Raw genomic sequence first — 10,738 nt, forward strand, 5'->3', positions numbered from 1 at the left:
TTGAAGTTCGACATTTCAAAAGAAAAATATCGAACAATTTGCTAAAAACATTGATATCTTCACCTTCAACTGGGCACTTTCCTTCAGGGGGAGGGTCGCTTTTTCGCCGATATTTTGGAAAGTCATCCTGTCCTTTCGATTGTCTAGCCTTAATTCAAACATAATTAACTTCCGGTTTGGTGGTCGTCGTTACAGCAAAGACGGCAAGTTTTTTTCACTGTTCTTTTTCATCCTTCGCGGTACGCGTTCGAGCTTGTCTTCCTACTACCATTTTTTCTCAACAGACACATGCAAACACTCGGGCAACGCCTGGCTCTGAAATGTTATTACATACATACATACATACACACATATATACATACATACACACACACGCACACACACACACACACACACACACACACACACACACACATATATATATATATATATATATATATATATATATATATATTGTTTTTTTATCATTTCACCCTCGGGTGTATTTACTTAAATCATTATAAGTTCTTTCTATAGGCAGGATAATAAATCATCCAATCCCGCCTATTGAAACACCTTCTTATTATTTAAGTAAATACACCCGAGGCTGAATTAATAAAAACATATTTAGCTCCACTAATGTATCGAGCACTCTGTTTCCCTGATTTTTACCAAATATACCTCTAAGTGTATATATATATATATATATATATATATATATATATATATATATATATATATAAATAATAGGCCGAAGTTTCTCGAGAGCTTCGGCTATCATCTCGTCAGGAGAAAATCGATAGCGAACAAAATGATATTGTGTCGAAAAATGCAGAGTTCTAATGGGGAACTTATTAAATGTGCCAACAGTACGGAGACACTAAATAAATTTATTTACGTTTAAAAAACGATTAAAATATTGGCACAACGATGGGGAAAAAATAAGCGGGAGAAAAGATCTAAAGTTCCCCAAAGAGAAACAATTCGTTTGATGTTTCTTTTTGCCGGCACAAAGAAGGTTGACGCATCGCAATAGAGACAGACTCCAAAATCTTTAAATGGTTTTTGGAGTCCGCTCTATGTAGCACCTCGAAGCAATCTATTTTATATCTATCGGCGCAGCACGGGTTGTCAACCAAATGCTGGCCAATAGCAGAGTCCAAGGCTGCAGAAGGAGGGAGACCACCAGACCCCATCCTCCCTTGTCTGATCTTCGATGGAACATGCTGGTTTATACGAGTCAAAAGGTGCAAGGATGTTCGCCCAACATAACCAGCATCGCACTGGCATCTAAACTGATATACAATATTACTATTTTGGATGTAAGGCAAACTATCCTTGCGAAAAGACGGAAAAGCAGGTCTCAGAAGGACACAGAATTGAAGCAGTCGTAAATACTTCTTCGAATCTGTTTGGAAATTCTATTACTCCCCTCCCCAATCCACGGTAATTTCAAATAAAACGGGCATTTCAAGGGTCCAAACTTTTTAGGGGATTTAAAATCCGCAACCTTTTAAAAATACAGTCATCAATAAGGTCAACAGGATAACCATTATTGATGAATATTTCCTTGATCTTATCGAGTTCAACATCTAATCTGTTAGGCGAACAAATCATGAGGGCTCAATGTACCAAAGTATTAATTAGGCTGACCTTACGTGATTTAGGTACAAAAGACAACCAGTCCACATATAGGCCAGTAAATGTCGGCTTTCTATAAATTGTAGTGAGAAATCCCCCCCTTGAGCGTTCGACAAGAACATCCAAGAAAGGAAGCGAATTGTCCTTCTCACTTTCAATAGTGAACTTAAGAGCCCCATGTAAAGAATTCAACCTATTAAAAAATATCGACGCTTCACTTTACGATGGAAAAATAGCAAAAGTGTCGTCAACATATCTGAAATATGCAGTGGGTTTAGTTGTAGAATTAAACATAACGGATCCATGTCCCCGTACTTTTGGCACATTTAATAAGTTCCCCATTAGAACTCTATATTTTTCGACACAATATAATTTTGTTCGCTATCGATTTTCTCCTGACGAGGTGATAGCCGAAAGAGCTCTCGAGAAACTTCCGCCTATTATTTGTAAAACTATATATAAATTCTGTACCTCTAAACATTTATATATATATATATATATATATATATACATATATATATATATGTATATATTTGCAAAAATATATTAATTTTAATTCTCGAAGATTACGCATTTATAGCATTTTTCTATCCACCATCACTTCTAAGTAATAATACAAGTACCATTTAATTAAAAAAACAACAAATTTCAGATTTTTTTTGCTTAATCGTTTGAAATTGAATCAATATATGCAAAACACTTCATTGTATAATCCTTACCCATCACACAACACACACGGGCGCACACAGAATTATATATATATATATATATATATGTATGCATACTTACGCAAACATATATATTGTTGTATACTTCGTGTGTGGCTCTATCTGTAACTTAATATACATGGGTATTATCAGTGTAAATTATAAATAAGTACGTGACTGTTTGTAATTATGTTTAACGGTGTATAGGGTATATATACATATATATATATATATATATATATATATATATATATATATATACACACATATATGTGTGTGTGTGTTTGTATTTGTACATATAAATCATACATTAATATATACATATGTGCCAGATTTGAACCTTTCTGTTAAATATTCTTATCAATCCCTGTTTGCCAATTTTTAATACTTATCCAACTGTACCGGCAATAAATCAAAATTGATATCATCAATATTTTACTTTTCTTTTTTTTTCATAAATGTATAGTAAACTATTGATTTCCATTACACATACAAGCCTTTAAATGCGAACAGTGTATGCATTTAAAGCAGGAATATATACAACTTTACTTCGAAAACCCGAGCCTTATATTGTTTTGGATTAATTAAATTTGTTACTCGAAGTCGATGAAGCGAGCATAGAATAAAAGTACGGGTTCACATACAATATAATGCATAACAGAGGCTACAAAAGTTTAATTGCACACAGAATATCAAAATATATGTTATCAACGCAAGGATCTTCTCGCATATATATATATATATATATATATATATATATATATATATATATATATATATATATATATATATATATATATATGGGGGTGCGTGTTGCTATTATGCTACATTCATTAAAGACCTTTCTCTGTGCAGCGTGCATTTCCGACATGAAACCATTATTTGATTATGAATAGATATCATATGCACACAACTATCTCTCTCTCTCTCTCTCTCTCTCTCTCTCTCTCTCTCTCTCTCTCTCTCTCTCTCTCTCTCTCTCTCTCTCTCGGTCTCGGTCAATGTTTACCCACTTGTCTGTCTCTTTCTTTCCCGTTCTCTGCGCCTCCGTTCATATATATATATATATATATATATATATATATATATATATATATATATATATATGTATATATATATGTGTGTGTGTGCGCGTGTGTGGGGGGTGCATGAATGTATGTATGAATACAATCTAACATCTTTCATACACGAATATATGTTTGTGTTTATAAGTACATTTGCCATTAGAAATAAAGGCTGCATAATAGAAATGCATGTTGCGCAAAGAGGCGACCCGTGTGAAATGATCCATAAAAAGGGAATTTTCGCAGTGGTATTGCGCACGATTTAGGATAGGGCACGCCGTTCTGTGAAAAGAAGCAATGTCAGAAAGTACCGCCTCTTCATTAGCATAATACTTTTTTGTTGTTATATAGAACAATAGCTATCTGTTAACCAACAAATACAAAAGTCAAGATGACATTTAATAATACTCTTTATACCACAGTGAGTGTTTATCAGAAGTATGCCAACGCACACTCAAAGACGCATATATATATATATATATATCTATATATATATATATATATATATATATATATATATATATATATATATATGAGCAAACAGTTAATTAAATATGTTAAAAAACAATTCGAAATGAGTTAAAAACATTTAATCTGAAAAGGAAACACTAGATAAATGGATATTCTTAATGCGCGGAGTTTCGAAGAAATACTTTCTTTCTCATCAGAGGGAAGGAATTAGCAAACTGCGGGATTAGATTTTGCATGCAGAAGTATTTTATGAAACAACAAACATGTCAAAGATCTTACTTGAAAACAAAAAAAAAGTGAAGCAGAGGGAATATGGTTAAGAAAAGGGTGATTACACACGAATGGATTGTCTGGTGGAATATAAAAAATCCAGTGACGGTAAAATCCAAATGTAAAACTTCAAAAAAGTTAAAAGAATTTCCATTTGTACAAGTAAAATTCAAGGAGATCCCGTAATTGGAAGAAGATGGCCCATAATAATCCAAAGGCAGAAATCGATGGAATAATTCCAAAAAATGTGTACAAGGGGAAAAAAAGAAAAGATTCCAATAGTATTAATGAAAGAAAAATAAGATGTGATTTTCACTCTACTTCCGAGACATAAATATAAATAAGAAAGATCTGGCAAGAGAGAAAAAATGATGATAAAGTTAAATATAATATATAAAATAAAGGGAAACAAAAGTCAAAATGACCCAGACAGGAAATGTTAAAGGCGCGAAAAAATATACAGGGCAAAATAATATAGGTCAACTGAAATGTACTGGTCATCACTTTAGAAAATATCAGCAAGATTTGTTAAACGACTTCAAACGGAAAATAAAAATAAATAAATAAAAAGTAATAAATATATAGAAAATAAAGAATAAATAAATAAATAAGATAAAATATAATATAATAAAAATAAAATATAAAATAAAATAAAATAAGATAAGAATAAAAATAAAAAAGTACAAATTATTTAAGGGGAGAGGATAACTGGTATCTGCAAATTCAGGAAAAAAAGTAAGTAAATGCATATAGTAAAATGAAAGTGTGGGTAGATTGATATATTATATAGATAGGAAAGTGTAAAGAATAAAACAGAAAATGCAGATAAAAAACCGGTCATGCAAAGAAGAGATAAAGAATTACAATAAAGGATTATTAAAGTACAAAGTATTAAGAAGTATGTCGAAAAACGATAAAGTTAAAGAAAAATATGTATATCGATATAAAGGGTAAACGTAATAACTATGTAATTTAAAAATTGCCATGATTAAATTTGGACGTATGTTTACAGAAAGAGATCTGTTCATTTTTAGAATTTATTATATTGTTACTTGGAGGGTAAGTAATTATAGTTATAGCTTCGGTTGTGCAGAGGCGACATGATTTAGAGCCTTGAGTATAAGACTTATTTTTTTAATAATATTCCATTTGATTTAGAAGGGAGTATTGTTAGAGTTTAGCTTTTTAATTAAAGTGGTTAGAGATGTTCCTTGGTTATTATTAGAATTATAGTTGTTAAAAGGAGAAATGTGGTTTGATATTCTTTTCGTAATTAATGTTGAAGTAGCGCCAATATATGTATGTACTTTATTAAAAGCTCGGGGTCTGGTATTAATATTGATTTGCTGATTTGTATTAGTTAAATAGTTTGAATGTTGTTCATAGTGTTCAACAAATGGTGTGACAATGTCTGTATGAGGATTATTTTGGAGGGGATAATGAGTTTTGTTAGTGTTAGGATGGCTGTTAGGAGAAATATTATTATTCTCATTAATATTATAATTATAATTATTATTATTATTATTATTATTATTATTATTATTATTATTATCGTCACCATTATTACTAGTTGTATGATTGTAGATGGGAGGGCTGCTCGAGTGGTGTATCGGATTATTAACTATACCAGATGGAGGATGGGAAGAAGAATAACTAGAAGACGAAATATTAATGTCTGTTATTGGAGGATTGCGTGGGAACTCAGTAATGGTGCAAGAATATATAACATCTTTATGGATGCAATCATTATTGAGTTGGCAAAGACGTTTGTTATTACAATTACAGTTAGTTTTGGGTTTAATTGGGAAAGGGATTTTTTTGGCTGATTTAATTTTTTTGTTATTAGATGTTAAGATTCTTTGTGCGAAATTAGGCATTGTTGAATAAGAAATCCGGATTGAATTTTTATTGAAAATAGAATTATATTTGTGTGGGTATTTGAAAGAGTTTTGTACAATGTTGAATAATTCCTTAGTTATATTAGTTTTGGCATTTAGGCTAAATGGAGGATTAAACCGAATATTTTTCTTTCTCCTGATGCGACTAGGTGGGTTAGAGCCATTGCGATTAGTATTTTGGATTGGATTATAAATGTAAACTGGTTCATTGTTATTGATAGCGGCAGATCTTGTTATTTGAACTGGTTTTTTACGAGTCATATTGTGTGTGATTACAGATTTAAGGCAGCCTGCAGGAGGAGCATAATTGTTGTATTTAATCTTTTCCTTGTGTCCTGAGTTCCATAAAGCATTATTGAAGAAAGCAGCATTTTGATTAAAAGTTTTTTATCAGCAGAAAGAGCAGAAATTCTTCTAGAGACATATGGTCCTATAGATTTTTTAATTGAAGTGGGGTTGTTAGAAGATAGATGGACGTATAAAAGCGTAAGATTAGGTTGATGATAGGGGCTATGAGTTTCGGTGTTAAGATTAAGTGTAACATCTAGAAAATTTGAAGTTTTTTTGTTTGGTTCGATAATTATAGAAAGGCCAAAGTTACTGAAGAAGTTATGTAATTTTTAAATTGTTTTGTTGTACTCTCTTGGCCTGCCTGTTGTAGTAAAAAGGGCATCGTCTCTATAAAGACCCACTTGGATATGTTTAAAGTGGTATTTAAGTTCTTTCAGTAAGAAGAGTCCCACTAAATCTATAACTACTGCCGAGTCAGAAGCACCCATCAAGATGTCAAAATTATCAGGGGTATCCTTTCTAGTCCAAAGCTTATTGTTAAATTGTATAAGGGACTTTCTCGCTAGGAGAATTAATTTTATTTCTAAATTAGTTAAGTCAGAATTTCTTTTAGGAAAGATAATAGCCTTATTTAAAAGGATCGGAGAAATTGATTGATAATAATTTTGGATGTCAAATGTTATGAAGTTAAGGAGGTGCTTATTTTTAAGGGAAACAAACCAATTAATTACGGAATCTGAATTCAGCCAAAGAGGGAAACCTACTTTTTTCTTTAATAGAAGGGATGATTCTATCTAAGATATGTTTGCTTACAGCTCCTAAGTCAGAGTTAGATGGGCAGATCCATATGATTGAGGGGTTGTCATAGAAATTAGGTTTATGATCTTTGAGGGTGAATCTAGGAGTACCCGGAGAAATTATTTCAGTTAAGTTATTAATGTTCATAGAAGTCAGTAAAAGTTTAGCTTCAGAATTAATGGAATCTAAAGTCTTAGGAGATAGTATTTTATAAGATTTACTAAGTTCTTTATACAAAGTTTTTTATATGTAGGATAGTCAAGTTTATAATAATTTTTGTCTTATCAGCAGGGATGAATATATATTTATTTTTTAAAACTTTTTCGGCAAAATTATTTATTTTTCGAGTAACCGGATTATAATGGTGTTTTTGTTTCTTAAATTTTATTTTTTTGACTAAATTTAACACGGAATTCTCAAACTCTTCGAGGTAAGGGTTGTGTTTGGGGTGGGCAGTAGTTTTTAATCAATAAAATTTGGCAGCAATTCATTCGAATTTATTTTGTTCTCTATGAGAGTTGATAAGGAGTTCTTTTCAGATGTCTGGGTGAAGTTCAGAGGAAATAGGCACTTTAAGTTTATTTTTAATGCTTAATTCATGGTGATAAACCTTCCATCTTATATTTTGGATCTCACTTGTACAAATGAAAATTCTTTTAACTTTTTTGAAGTTTTACGTTTGGATCTTACAGTCATGGGATTTTTTATCTTCCAACAGACTATCCATTTGTGTGTAATCACCTTTTTATTTACCATATTCCCTCTGCTTCACTTTTTTTTTGTTTTCAAGTAAGATCTTTGACATACTTGTTTTTTCATCAAATACTTCTGCATGCAAAATCCAATCCCGCATTTTGCTAATTCCTACCCTCTGATGAGAAGGAAAGTATTTCTTTGAAACTCCGCGGATTAAGGACTATCCATTTATTTAGTGTTTCCTTTTCAGATTAAATATGTTTTAACTCATTTCAAAGTGCTTTTTAACATATTTTATTAACTGTTTGTTCGTATTATAAGCTCTATTACCTATTTGGTTTTATCGAGCTTTTTTTATCTGGCTGAGATAATTTTATAAATATTAATTCTTTAATATCTATAATTTACTTTAATTTTACCATCTTGGATCATTTTGGTAAATTCAATTGTAATTTTCATTATATATATATATATATATATATATATATATACAGTGCCGTCAAAAAGAAAGCCCGCAGTTGTCATTTTTTAAACCGCTAGCTAAAGTGAATGTAACTGTTTAAACAATCTATACAGTATTTGATTCGCATTTTATGCCTCCATAGTTTTAAGTGTTCATATTTGACTTTTAGTTGAAGTATGCTTGTGTTCACGTCAATTTAAACAAAATTACTTCAAATCTGCACAATGGCAAATTGTTAGTTAAATGTAACTTCAGAACATTAATGCAACACAAATACAATAGGAACACAATGGATTTGTTATTATTTAGGAGTATAGTTCTTCTGCAATTTGACAGCCTGCAAATTTGGAGTCGTTATCTGTAATTAGTCTGCGGCAGTACTCTGGTGAAACGGCATTCAAATTTTTTTAGGTTTTTTTCTAAATTTCTTCCAGATTTGAAATGTTACGATTACGTTGCTGTTGCTTGATGTAATGCCATAAATTGTAGATAGTATTGAAGGTTGGGGAGTGGGCAGACCGATCCATGCTCTTCAAGGAACCTCTTGATATTGCCAGCTGTTTGAATGGGAGTATTATCCTGCAGTAAGATGGGATTATCATCCAAATTCCAGCCAAAGTAGAGTAGAAAATGCACAGTCAACATATGTATGTACATGACCAAATTAATTCGACCTTGCAAGCGACTTATATGTCCTGGACCAATTGCATTAATATCACCCAACATCAACACTGGATCTTGCAGCGTTAGAACTGTTCACTTAGGAGTAAATTCATCGTCTTTACTTCGAAGGACGTACTGCCTAGCATCATTGCATAGCCTATTGAAGTGGCTATCGTCGCTAAAAGTCACTTTCGACTAATATGAAGAGACGTGATCCTCATTACATATAGGGAAGTCAGGGCGGCGCTTTCTGTTCTTTACAGAAATCATTGGTTTGCATCTTGGAACACACTCTAGCGAATTAAATTCCTTGAATCTGTTCTAAATTGTATAAAGAAAGCACTTTGTAACAAAATTACACTGTTGTTGAATTTGAAGAGCCATTTAAATCTGTTTCTGACGCTGCAGATCTTAATAGCATTGTCTTTCCTGTAAGTAGTTACTCTAGGACGACCAGATTTAGTGACATAAAAACACTACCGGTATTTTCGTGCTTTTGCACAGCCATTCGTACCGTTTTCTCAGCACATTTAAATATGCGGCTGATTCTTCGATTAGATAAACCAGTAGGTTGGAGATTAATGCGCTTCTGGCGATCGCAAAGAGACGCTCTATGTATATGACTAAATGTTACGTTGTATAACCTAGGAACAACAACAATTACGATTAGAGAGAGACTAGAAAGTTGGATATTTTACGATTAGAAATGCTAAAAAGTTAATATTTTTACCTGTGTAATCTCATTTGTTGTTGCGGAGTTTCTTTTGCATTCTCGATTAGAAGATAATTTAATCGAAGTGAACTCTATTATTTAATATCATTTAAAAGTCTAATGTAAACAGGTATAATTATAGAAAAAAAGGGTGAAAAAAATTAGGTGTAGGTTGTTTAAGCAGTTACATGAAATTTAGCTTAATTTTCGGTTTTTGAAAAAAAAGTGCGGATTTTCTTTTTAGTAGCACTGTACACTCACACACACAGACACACACACACATGTATATATATATATCGAAAGAGGGAGAGAGAAACGACAAAAAACTATATTCCAAAATTCATGTTGTTGACAATCTTATAATTTATTCCTTTAATTCAGTTGATTTTTACAATCCCTGACAGTATCTGTTTCGTAGCGCAAAATCAATCACTTAATTATTAGATCAATCAGTGAATCTATTATGCTTTAAACTCATCAGACGAAATAGTAACATCATGAACTTTGGAATATAGTTTTTTGTCATTAATCCTATAATTACATTGAGCGTCTTAAATAAGGTTTAGTATATATCAAAGAAAATATATTTCTACAGAAATATATGTATATTTATATATATAAATATATATTTATACATATATATCAAACTTATACACATTTATGTTTAACAAAGCAAACATGTTAAATTAGTAAAGGCTCTACACTGAAAAGAGAGGCAATTAATATATTACATAAAAGATGATGAATAAAAGTTACATACGGTTTACTATATCCTTGGAAAAGGAAATAGAAAGAGCAACCTCTTCTGCCCATAGCATATTGAAACTTAATGCTTCTCGTCAAAAGAGAAGAAAGGTCAATAGTATAAAAAATATAAAGATGTAGATAAAAGCTAGTACGAGAACATTTAGATAAGAAATGAATGTATATATATATATATATATATATATACATATATTTTTTTATTTATTTATATGCATATATACATACTTATATAATCTGTAAAGAAAAATGTTTACGCCCGGAAATGTATATATGCAAGTGAGGAAAGCATTTCATCCAAGGCATGAAAATTGTTAAAGAAA

The sequence above is a fragment of the Euprymna scolopes genome, chromosome 28 (assembly GCF_053919585.1).
Source record: "Euprymna scolopes isolate OS-2025 chromosome 28, ASM5391958v1, whole genome shotgun sequence".
Taxonomy (NCBI): Eukaryota; Metazoa; Mollusca; class Cephalopoda; order Sepiida; family Sepiolidae; genus Euprymna; species Euprymna scolopes.